The sequence below is a fragment of the Prunus avium genome, chromosome 4 (genome assembly GCF_965620075.1).
Source record: "Prunus avium chromosome 4, drPruAviu1.hap1.1, whole genome shotgun sequence".
NCBI lineage: Eukaryota > Viridiplantae > Streptophyta > Magnoliopsida > Rosales > Rosaceae > Prunus > Prunus avium.
In genome coordinates, this window is record NC_142287.1 from 8911586 (window position 1) to 8925214 (window position 13629).

Below are 13629 nucleotides of genomic sequence, written 5' to 3' on the forward strand. Positions count from 1 at the left end.
ATTTCACTCAAAACTCCCCATATGACTCCTCCCAGCATATTATGATGTTGCCCAAGTTTTGGGCTCGATCCGAAATCAATAGGTGTTCCAAATTGGGCAATTCAAGTTCAACGACAGTTCGTTCCTAATTGGAGTGGTTGGTGTATTCCATACTTCTAGCGATTGGATTTCACTCAAAACTCACCAAATGACTCCTCCCACCATATTATGATGTTGCACAAGTTTGGGGTTCCATCCGAAATCAATAGGTGTGAGAAATTGGACAATTCAAGTTCAACGGCAGTTCGTTCCTAATTGGAGTGGTTGGTGTATTCCATACTTCTAGCGATTCGATTTCACTCAAAACTCACCAAATGACTACTCCCACCATATTATGATGTTGCCCAAGTTTTGGGCTCGATCCGAAATCAATAGGTGTTCCAAATTGGACAATTCAAGTTCAACGGCAGTTCGTTCCTAATTGGAGTGGTTGGTGTATTCCATACTTCGAGCGATTGGATTTCACTCAAAACTCACCAAATGACTCCTCCCACCATATTATGATGTTGCCCAAGTTTTGGGCTCGATCCAAAATCAATAGGTGTTCCAAATCGGACAATTCAAGTTCAACGGCAGTTCGTTCCTAATTGGAGTGGTTGGTGTATTCCATACTTCGAGCGATTGGATTTCACTCAAAACTCATCAAATGACTCCTCCCACCATATTATGATGTTGCCCAAGTTTTGGGCTCGATCCGAACTCAATAGGTGTTCCAAATTGGACAATTCAAGTTCAACGGCAGTTCGTTCCTAATTGGGGTGGTTGGTGTATTCCATACTTCTAGCGATTGGATTTCACTCAAAACTCACCAAATGACTACTCCCACCATATTATGATGTTGCCCAAGTTTTGGGCTCGATCCGAAATCAATAGGTGTTCCAAATTGGACAATTCAAGTTCAACGGTAGTTCGTTCCTAATTGGGGTGGTTGGTGTATTCCATACTTCTAGCGATTGGATTTCACTCAAAACTCACCAAATGACTCCTCCCACCATATTATGATGTTGCCCAAGTTTTGGGCTCGATCCGAAATCAATAGGTGTTCCAAATTGGACAATTGAAGTTCAACGGCAGTTCGTTCCTAATTGGAGTGGTTGGTGTATTCCATACTTCAAGCGATTGGATTTCACTCAAAACTCACCAAATGACTCCTCCCACCACATTATGATGTTGCCCAAGTTTTGGGCTCGATTCAAAATCAATAGGTGTTCCAAATTGGAAAATTCAAGTTCAACGGCAGTTCGTTCCTAATTGGAGTGGTTGGTGTATTCCATACTTCTAGCGATTTGATTTCACTCAAAACTCACCAAATGACTCCTCCCACCAAATTATGATGTTGCCCAAGTTTTGGGCTCGATCCGAAATCAATAGGTGTGAGAAATTGGACAATTCAAGTTCAACGGCAGTTCGTTCCTAATTGGAGTGGTTGGTGTATTCCATACTTCTAGCGATTGGATTTCACTCAAAACTCCCCATATGACTCCTCCCACCATATTATGATGTTGCCCAAGTTTTGGGCTCGATCCGAAATCAATAGGTGTTCCAAATTGGGCAATTCAAGTTCAACGACAGTTCGTTCCTAATTGGAGTGGTTGGTGTATTCCATACTTCTAGCGATTGGATTTCACTCAAAACTCCCCAAATGACTCCTCCCACCATATTATGATGTTGCACAAGTTTGGGGTTCCATCCGAAATCAATAGGTGTGAGAAATTGGACAATTCAAGTTCAACGGCAGTTCGTTCCTAATTGGAGTGGTTGGTGTATTCCATACTTCTAGCGATTCGATTTCACTCAAAACTCACCAAATGACTACTCCCACCATATTATGATGTTGCCCAAGTTTTGGGCTCGATCCGAAATCAATAGGTGTTCCAAATTGGACAATTCAAGTTCAACGGCAGTTCGTTCCTAATTGGAGTGGTTGGTGTATTCCATACTTCGAGCGATTGGATTTCACTCAAAACTCACCAAATGACTCCTCCCACCATATTATGATGTTGCCCAAGTTTTGGGCTCGATCCAAAATCAATAGGTGTTCCAAATTGGACAATTCAAGTTCAACGGCAGTTCGTTCCTAATTGGAATGGTCGGTGTATTCCATACTTCTAGCGATTGGATTTCACTCAAAACTCACCAAATGACTCCTCCCACCATATTATGATGTTGCACAAGTTTGGGGTTCCATCCGAAATCAATAGGTGTGAGAAATTGGACAATTCAAGTTCAACGGCAGTTCGTTCCTAATTGGAGTGGTTGGTGTATTCCATACTTCTAGCGATTGGATTTCACTCAAAACTCACCAATTGACTCCTCCCACCATATTATGATGTTGCCCAAGTTTTGGGCTCGATCCGAAATCAATAGGTGTTCCAAATTGGACAATTCAAGTTCAACGGCAGTTCGTTCCTAATTGGAGTGGTTGGTGTATTCCATACTTCTAGCGATTGGATTTCACTCAAAACTCACCAATTGACTCCTCCGACCATCTTACGATGTTGCCCAAGTTTTGGGCTCGATCAGAAATCAATAGGTGTTCCAAATTGGACAATTCAAGTTCAACGGCTGTTCGTTCCTAATTGGGGTGGTTGGTGTATTCCATACTTCTAGCGATTGGATTTCATTCAAAACTCACCAAATGACACCTCCCACCATATTATGGTGTTCCCCAAGTTTTGGGCTCGATCCGAAATCAATAGATTTGAGAAATTGGACAATTCAAGTTCAACGGCAATTCGTTCCTAATTGGAGTGGTTGGTGTATTCCACAGTTCTAGCGATTGGATTTCACTCAAAACTCACCAAATGACTCCTCCCACCATATTATGATGTTGCCCAAGTTTTGGGCTCGATCCGAAATCATTAGGTGTTCCAAATTGGACAATTCAAGTTCAACGGCAGTTCGTTCCTAATTGTAGTGGTTGGTGTATTCCATACTTCGAGCGATTGGATTTCACTCAAAACTCACCAAATGACTCCTCCCACCATATTATGATGTTGCCCAAGTTTTGGGCTCGATCCAAAATCAATAGGTGTTCCAAATTGGACAATTCAAGTTCAACGGCAGTTCGTTCCTAATTGGAGTGGTTGGTGTATTCCATACTTCTAGCGATTCGATTTCACTCAAAACTCACCAAATGACTCCTCCCACCAAATTATGATGTTGCCCAAGTTTTGGGCTCGATCCGAAATCAATAGGTGTGAGAAATTGGACAATTCAAGTTCAACGGCAGTTCGTTCCTAATTGGAGTTTTTGGTGTATTCCATACTTCTAGCGATTGGATTTCACTCAAAACTCACCAATTGACTCCTCCCACCATATTATGATGTTGCCCAAGTTTTGGGCTCGATCCAAAATCAATAGGTGTTCCAAATTGGACAATTCAAGTTCAACGGCAGTTCGTTCCTAATTGGAGTGGTTGGTGTATTCCATACTTCTAGCGATTGGATTTCATTCAAAACTCACCAAATGACACCTCCCACCATATTATGGTGTTCCCCAAGTTTTGGGCTCGATCCGAAATCAATAGATTTGAGAAATTGGACAATTCAAGTTCAACGGCAGTTCGTTCCTAATTGGAGTGGTTGGTGTATTCCACAGTTCTAGCGATTGGATTTCACTCAAAACTCACCAAATGACTCCTCCCACCATATTATGATGTTGCCCAAGTTTTGGGCTCGATCCGAAATCAATAGGTGTTCCAAATTGGACAATTCAAGTTCAACGGCAGTTCGTTCCTAATTGGAGTGGTTGGTGTATTCCATACTTCGAGCGATTGGATTTCACTCAAAACTCACCAAATGACTCCTCCCACCATATTATGATGTTGCCCAAGTTTTGGGCTCGATCCAAAATCAATAGGTGTTCCAAATTGGACAATTCAAGTTCAACGGCAGTTCGTTCCTAATTGGAGTGGTTGGTGTATTCCATACTTCTAGCGATTGGATTTCACTCAAAACTCACCAATTGACTCCTCCCACCATATTAAGATGTTGCCCAAGTTTTGGGCTCGATCAGAAATCAATAGGTGTTCCAAATTGGACAATTCAAGTTCAACGGCAGTTCGTTCCTAATTCGAGTGGTTGGTGTATTCCATACTTCTAGCGATTGGATTTCACTCAAAACTCACCAAATGACTCCTCCCACCATATTATGATGTTGCCCAAGTTTTGGGCTCGATCCGAACTCAATAGGTGTTCCGAATTGGACAATTCAAGTTCAACGGCAGTTCGTTCCTAATTGGAGTGGTTGGTGTATTCCATACTTCGAGCGATTGGATTTCACTCAAAACTCACCAAATGACTCCTCCCACCATATTATGATCTTGCCCAAGTTTTGGGCTCGATCCGAAATCAATAGGTGTGAGAAATTGGACAATTCAAGTTCAACGGCAGTTCGTTCCTAATTGGAGTTTTTGGTGTATTCCATACTTCTAGCGATTGGATTTCACTCAAAACTCACCAATTGACTCCTCCCACCATATTATGATGTTGCCCAAGTTTTGGGCTCGATCCGAAATCAATAGGTGTGAGAAATTGGACAATTCAAGTTCAACGGCAGTTCGTTCCTAATTGGAGTTTTTGGTGTATTCCATACTTCTAGCGATTGGATTTCACTCAAAACTCACCAATTGACTCCTCCCACCATATTATGATGTTGCCCAAGTTTTGGGCTCGATCCAAAATCAATAGGTGTTCCAAATTGGACAATTCAAGTTCAACGGCAGTTCGTTCCTAATTGGAGTGGTTGGTGTATTCCATACTTCTAGCGATTGGATTTCATTCAAAACTCACCAAATGACACCTCCCACCATATTATGGTGTTCCCCAAGTTTTGGGCTCGATCCGAAATCAATAGATTTGAGAAATTGGACAATTCAAGTTCAACGGCAGTTCGTTCCTAATTGGAGTGGTTGGTGTATTCCACAGTTCTAGCGATTGGATTTCACTCAAAACTCACCAAATGACTCCTCCCACCATATTATGATGTTGCCCAAGTTTTGGGCTCGATCCGAAATCAATAGGTGTTCCAAATTGGACAATTCAAGTTCAACGGCAGTTCGTTCCTAATTGGAGTGGTTGGTGTATTCCATACTTCGAGCGATTGGATTTCACTCAAAACTCACCAAATGACTCCTCCCACCATATTATGATGTTGCCCAAGTTTTGGGCTCGATCCAAAATCAATAGGTGTTCCAAATTGGACAATTCAAGTTCAACGGCAGTTCGTTCCTAATTGGAGTGGTTGGTGTATTCCATACTTCTAGCGATTGGATTTCACTCAAAACTCACCAATTGACTCCTCCCACCATATTAAGATGTTGCCCAAGTTTTGGGCTCGATCAGAAATCAATAGGTGTTCCAAATTGGACAATTCAAGTTCAACGGCAGTTCGTTCCTAATTCGAGTGGTTGGTGTATTCCATACTTCTAGCGATTGGATTTCACTCAAAACTCACCAAATGACTCCTCCCACCATATTATGATGTTGCCCAAGTTTTGGGCTCGATCCGAACTCAATAGGTGTTCCGAATTGGACAATTCAAGTTCAACGGCAGTTCGTTCCTAATTGGAGTGGTTGGTGTATTCCATACTTCGAGCGATTGGATTTCACTCAAAACTCACCAAATGACTCCTCCCACCATATTATGATCTTGCCCAAGTTTTGGGCTCGATCCGAAATCAATAGGTGTGAGAAATTGGACAATTCAAGTTCAACGGCAGTTCGTTCCTAATTGGAGTTTTTGGTGTATTCCATACTTCTAGCGATTGGATTTCACTCAAAACTCACCAATTGACTCCTCCCACCATATTATGATGTTGCCCAAGTTTTGGGCTCGATCCAAAATCAATAGGTGTTCCAAATTGGACAATTCAAGTTCAACGGCAGTTCGTTCCTAATTGGAGTGGTTGGTGTATTCCATACTTCTAGCGATTGGATTTCACTCAAAACTCACCAATTGACTCCTCCCACCATATTACGATGTTGCCCAAGTTTTGGGCTCGATCAGAAATCAATAGGTGTTCCAAATTGGACAATTCAAGTTCAACGGCAATTCGTTCCCAATTCGAGTGGTTGGTGTATTCCATACTTCTAGCGATTGGATTTCACTCAAAACTCACCAAATGACTCCTCCCACCATATTATGATGTTGCCCAAGTTTTGGGCTCGATCCGAACTCAATAGGTGTTCCAAATTGGACAATTCAAGTTCAACGGCAGTTCGTTCCTAATTGGGGTGGTTGGTGTATTCCATACTTCTAGCGATTGGATTTCACTCAAAACTCACCAAATGACTCCTCCCACCATATTATGATGTTGCCCAAGTTTTGGGCTCGATCCCAAATCAATAGGTGTTCCAAATCGGACAATTCAAGTTCAACGGCTGTTCGTTCCTAATTGGGGTGGTTGGTGTATTCCATACTTCTAGCGATTGGATTTCACTCAAAACTCACTAAATGACTCCTCCCACCATATTATGATGTTGCCCAAGTTTTGGGCTCGATCCGAAATCAATAGGTGTTCCAAATTGGACAATTCAAGTTCAACTGCAGTTCGTTCCTAATTGGAGTGGTTGGTGTATTCCATACTTCAAGCGATTGGATTTCACTCAAAACTCACCAAATGACTCCTCCCACCACATTATGATGTTGCCCAAGTTTTGGGCTCGATCCAAAATCAATAGGTGTTCCAAATTGGACAATTCAAGTTCAACGGCAGTTCGTTCCTAATTGGAGTGGTTGGTGTATTCCATACTTCTAGCGATTTGATTTCACTCAAAACTCACCAAATGACTCCTCCCACCAAATTATGTTGTTGCCCAAGTTTTGGGCTCGATCCGAAATCAATAGGTGTGAGAAATTGGACAATTCAAGTTCAACGGGAGTTCGTTCCTAATTGGAGTGGTTGGTGTATTCCATACTTCTAGCGATTGGATTTCACTCAAAATTCCCCATATGACTCCTCCCACCATATTATGATGTTGCCCAAGTTTTGGGCTCGATCCGAAATCAATAGGTGTTCCAAATTGGGCAACTCAAGTTCAACGACAGTTCGTTCCTAATTGGAGTGGTTGGTATATTCCATACTTCTAGCGATTGGATTTCACTCAAAACTCACCAAATGACTCCTCCCACCATATTATGATGTTGCACAAGTTTGGGGTTCCATCCGAAATCAATAGGTGTGAGAAATTGGACAATTCAAGTTCAACGGCAGTTCGTTCCTAATTGGAGTGGTTGGTGTATTCCATACTTCTAGCGATTCGATTTCACTCAAAACTCACCAAATGACTACTCCCACCATATTATGATGTTGCCCAAGTTTTGGGCTCGATCCGAAATCAATAGGTGTTCCAAATTGGACAATTCAAGTTCAACGGCAGTTCGTTCCTAATTGGAGTGGTTGGTGTATTCCATACTTCGAGCGATTGGATTTCACTCAAAACTCACCAAATGACTCCTCCCACCATATTATGATGTTGCCCAAGTTTTGGGCTCGATCCAAAATCAATAGGTGTTCCAAATTGGACAATTCAAGTTCAACGGCAGTTCGTTCCTAATTGGAGTGGTTGGTGTATTCCATACTTCTAGCGATTCGATTTCACTCAAAACTCACCAAATGACTCCTCCCACCAAATTATGATGTTGCCCAAGTTTTGGGCTCGATCCGAAATCAATAGGTGTGAGAAATTGGACAATTCAAGTTCAACGGCAGTTCGTTCCTAATTGGAGTGGTTGGTGTATTCCATACTTCTAGCGATTGGATTTCACTCAAAACTCACCAAATGACTCCTCCCACCATATTATGATGTTGCCCAAGTTTTGGGCTCGATCCGAACTCAATAGGTGTTCCAAATTGGACAATTCAAGTTCAACGGCAGTTCGTTCCTAATTGGGGTGGTTGGTGTATTCCATACTTCTAGCGATTGGATTTCACTCAAAACTCACCAAATGACTCCTCCCACCATATTATGGTGTTGCCCAAGTTTTGGGCTCGATCCCAAATCAATAGGTGTTCCAAATCGGACAATTCAAGTTCAACGGCTGTTCGTTCCTAATTGGGGTGGTTGGTGTATTCCATACTTCTAGCGATTGGATTTCATTCAAAACTCACCAAATGACACCTCCCACCATATTATGGTGTTCCCCAAGTTTTGGGCTCGATCCGAAATCAATAGATTTGAGAAATTGGACAATTCAAGTTCAACGGCAGTTCGTTGCTAATTGGAGTGGTTGGTGTATTCCACAGTTCTAGCGATTGGATTTCACTCAAAACTCACCAAATGACTCCTCCCACCATATTATGATGTTGCCCAAGTTTTGGGCTCGATCCAAAATCAATAGGTGTTCCAAATTGGACAATTCAAGTTCAACGGCAGTTCGTTCCTAATTGGAGTGGTTGGTGTATTCCATACTTCTAGCGATTGGATTTCACTCAAAACTCACCAAATTATGATGTTCCCCAAGTTTTGGGCTCGATCCGAAATCAATAGGTGTGAGAAATTGGACAATTCAAGTTCAACGGCAGTTCGTTCCTAATTGGAGTGGTTGGTGTATTCCATACTTCTAGCGATTGGATTTCACTCAAAACTCACCAAATGACACCTCCCACCATATTATGATGTTCCCCAAGTTTTGGGCTCGATGCGAAATCAATAGATTTGAGAAATTGGACAATTCAAGTTCAACGGCAGTTCGTTCCTAATTGGAGTGGTTGGTGTATTCCATACTTCTAGCGATTGGATTTCACTCAAAACTCACCAATTGACTCCTCCCACCATATTATGATGTTGCCCAAGTTTTCGGTTCGATCCGAAATCAATAGGTGTTCCAAATTGGACAATTCAAGTTCAACGGCAGTTCGTTCCTAATTGGAGTGGTTGGTGTATTCAATACTTCTAGCGATTGGATTTCACTCAAAACTCACCAAATGACTCCTCCCACCAAATTATGATGTTGCCCAAGTTTTGGGCTCGATCCGAACTCAATAGGTGTGAGAAATTGGACAATTCAAGTTCAACAGCAGTTCGTTCCTAATTGGAACGGTTGGTGTATTCCATACTTCTAGCGATTGGATTTCGCTCAAAACTCGCCAAATGACTCCTCCCAACATATTATGATTTTGCCGAAGTTTTGGGCTTGATCCGAAATCAATAGGAGTTCCAAATTGGACAATTCAAGTTCAACGGCAGTTCGTTCCTAATTGGAGTGGTTGGTGTATTCCATACTTCTAGCGATTGGATTTCACTCAAAACTCACGAAATGACTCCTCCCACCAAATTATGATGTTGCCCAAGTTTTGGGCTCGATCCGAACTCAATAGGTGTGAGAAATTGGACAATTCAAGTTCAACAGCAGTTCGATCCAAATTGGAACAGTTGGTGTATTCCATACTTCTAGCGATTGGATTTCACTCAAAACTCACCAAATGACTCCTCCCGCCATATTATGATGTTGCCCAAGTTTTGGGCTCGATTCGAAATCAATAGGAGTTCCAAATTGGACAATTCAAGTTCAACGGCAGTTCGTTCCTAATTGGAGTGGTTGGTGTATTCCATACTTCTAGCGATTGGATTTCACTCAAAACTCACCAAATGACTCCTCCCACCATATTATGATGTTGCCCAAGTTTGGGGCTCGATCCGAAATCAATAGGTGTGAGAAATTGGACAATTCAAGTTGAACGGCAGTGCGTTCCTAATTGGAGTGGTTGGTGTATTCCATACTTCTAGCGATTGGATTTCAATCAAAACTCACTAAATGACTCCTCCCACCATATTATGATGTTGCCCAAGTTTTGGTCTCGATCCGAAATCAATAGGTGTTCCAAATTGGACAATTCAAGTTCAACGGCAGTTCGTTCCTAATTGGAGTGGTTGGTGTATTCCATACTTCTAGCGATTGGATTTCACTCAAAACTCACCAAATGACTCCTCCCACCATATTATGATGTTGCCCAAGTTTTGGGCTCGATCCGAAATCAATAGGTGTGAGAAATCGGACAATTCAAGTTCAACAGCAATTCGTTCCTAATGGGAATGGTTGGTGTATTCCATACTTCTAGCGATTGGATTTCACTCAAAACTCACCAAATGACTCCTCCCAACATATTATGATGTTGCACAAGTTTGGGGTTCCATCCGAAATCAATAGGTGTGAGAAATTGGACAATTCAAGTTCAACGGCAGTTCGTTCCTAATTGAAGTGGTTGGTATATTCCATACTTCTAGCGATTGGATTTCACTAAAAACTCACCAAATGAGTCCTCCCACCATATTATGAAGTTGACCAAGTTTTGGACTCGATCCGAAATCAATAGGTGTTCCGAATTGGACAATTCAAGTTCAACGGCAGTTCGTTCCAAATTGGAGTGGTTGGTGTATTCCCCACTTCTAGCGATTGGATTTCACTCAAAACTCACCAAATGACTCCTCCCACCATATTATGATGTTGCCCAAGTTTTGGGCTCGATCCGAAATCAATAGGTGTTCCAAATTGGACAATTCAAGTTCAACGGTAGTTCGTTCCTAATTGGAGTGGTTGGTGTATTCCATACATCTAGCGATTGGATTTCACTCAAAACTCACCAAATGACTCCTCCCACCATATTATGATGTTGCTCAAGTTTTGGGCTCGATCCGAAATCAATAGGTGTTCCAAATTGGACAATTCAAGTTCAACGACAGTTCGTTCCTAATTGGAGTGGTTGGTGTATTCCATACTTCTAGCGATTGGATTTCACTGAAAACTCACCAAATCACTCCTCCCACCATATTATGATGTTGCCCAAGTTTTGGGCTCGATCCGAACTCAATCGGTGTGAGGAATTGGACAATTCAAGATCAACGGCAGTTCGTTCCTAATTGGAGTTGTTGGTGTGTTCCATATTTCTAGCGATTGGATTTCACTCAAAACTAACCAATTGACTCCTCCCACCATATTATGATGTTGGCCAAGTTTTGGGCTCTATCCGAAATCAATAGGTGTTTCAAATTGGACAATTCAAGTTCAACGGCAGTTCGTTCCTAATTGGAGTGGTTGGGGTATTCAATACTTCTGGAAATTGGATTTCACTCAAAACCCCCCAAATGACTCCTCGCACCATATTATGATGTTGCCCAAGTTTTGGGCTCGATCCGAAATCAATAGGTGTTCCAAATTGGACAATTCAAGTTCAACGGCAGTTCGTTCCTAATTGGGGTGGTTGGTGTATTCCATAATTCTAGCGATTGGATTTCATTCAAAACTCACCAAATGACTCCTCCCACCATATTATGATGTTGCCCAAGTTTTGGGCTCGATCCAAAATCAATAGGTGTTCCAAATTGGACAATTCAAGTTCAACGGCTGTTCGTTCCTAATTGGGGTGGTTGGTGTATTCCATACTTCTAGCGATTGGATTTCACTCAAAACTCACCAAATGACACCTCCCACCATATTATGATGTTCCCCAAGTTTTGGGCTCGATGCGAAATCAATAGATTTGAGAAATTGGACAATTCAAGTTCAACGGCAGTTCGTTCCTAATTGGAGTGGTTGGTGTATTCCATACTTCTAGCGATTGGATTTCACTCAAAACTCACCAATTGACTCCTCCCACCATATTATGATGTTGCCCAAGTTTTGGGTTCGATTCGAAATCAATAGGTGTTCCAAATTGGACAATTCAAGTTCAACGGCAGTTCGTTCCTAATTGGAGTGGTTGGTGTATTCAATACTTCTAGCGATTGGATTTCACTCAAAACTCACCAAATGACTCCTCCCACCAAATTATGATGTTGCCCAAGTTTTGGGCTCGATCCGAACTCAATAGGTGTGAGAAATTGGACAATTCAAGTTCAACAGCAGTTCGTTCCTAATTGGAACGGTTGGTGTATTCCATACTTCTAGCGATTGGATTTCGCTCAAAACTCGCCAAATGACTCCTCCCAACATATTATGATTTTGCCGAAGTTTTGGGCTTGATCCGAAATCAATAGGAGTTCCAAATTGGACAATTCAAGTTCAACGGCAGTTCGTTCCTAATTGGAGTGGTTGGTGTATTCCATACTTCTAGCGATTGGATTTCACTCAAAACTCACCAAATGACTCCTCCCACCAAATTATGATGTTGCCCAAGTTTTGGGCTCGATCCGAACTCAATAGGTGTGAGAAATTGGACAATTCAAGTTCAACAGCAGTTCGTTCCAAATTGGAACAGTTGGTGTATTCCATACTTCTAGCGATTGGATTTCACTCAAAACTCACCAAATGACTCCTCCCGCCATATTATGATGTTGCCCAAGTTTTGGGCTCGATTCGAAATCAATAGGAGTTCCAAATTGGACAATTCAAGTTCAACGGCAGTTCGTTCCTAATTGGAGTGGTTGGTGTATTCCATACTTCTAGCGATTGGATTTCACTCAAAACTCACCAAATGACTCCTCCCACCATATTATGATGTTGCCCAAGTTTGGGGCTCGATCCGAAATCAATAGGTGTGAGAAATTGGACAATTCAAGTTGAACGGCAGTGCGTTCCTAATTGGAGTGGTTGGTGTATTCCATACTTCTAGCGATTGGATTTCAATCAAAACTCACTAAATGACTCCTCCCACCATATTATGATGTTGCCCAAGTTTTGGTCTCGATCCGAAATCAATAGGTGTTCCAAATTGGACAATTCAAGTTCAACGGCAGTTCGTTCCTAATTGGAGTGGTTGGTGTATTCCATACTTCTAGCGATTGGATTTCACTCAAAACTCACCAAATGACTCCTCCCACCATAGTATGATGTTGCCCAAGTTTTGGGCTCGATCCGAAATCAATAGGTGTGAGAAATCGGACAATTCAAGTTCAACAGCAATTCGTTCCTAATTGGAATGGTTGGTGTATTCCATACTTCTAGCGATTGGATTTCACTCAAAACTCACCAAATGACTCCTCCCACCATATTATGATGTTGCACAAGTTTGGGGTTCCATCCGAAATCAATAGGTGTGAGAAATTGGACAATTCAAGTTCAACGGCAGTTCGTTCCTAATTGAAGTGGTTGGTATATTCCATACTTCTAGCGATTGGATTTCACTAAAAACTCACCAAATGAGTCCTCCCACCATATTATGAAGTTGACCAAGTTTTGGACTCGATCCGAAATCAATAGGTGTTCCGAATTGGACAATTCAAGTTCAACGGCAGTTCGTTCCAAATTGGAGTGGTTGGTGTATTCCCCACTTCTAGCGATTGGATTTCACTCAAAACTCACCAAATGACTCCTCCCACCATATTATGATGTTGCCCAAGTTTTGGGCTCGATCCGAAATCAATAGGTGTTCCAAATTGGACAATTCAAGTTCAACGGTAGTTCGTTCCTAATTGGAGTGGTTGGTGTATTCCATACATCTAGCGATTGGATTTCACTCAAAACTCACCAAATGACTCCTCCCACCATATTATGATGTTGCTCAAGTTTTGGGCTCGATCCGAAATCAATAGGTGTTCCAAATTGGACAATTCAAGTTCAACGACAGTTCGTTCCTAATTGGAGTGGTTGGTGTATTCCATACTTCTAGCGATTGGATTTCACTGAAAACTCACCAAATCACTCCTCCCA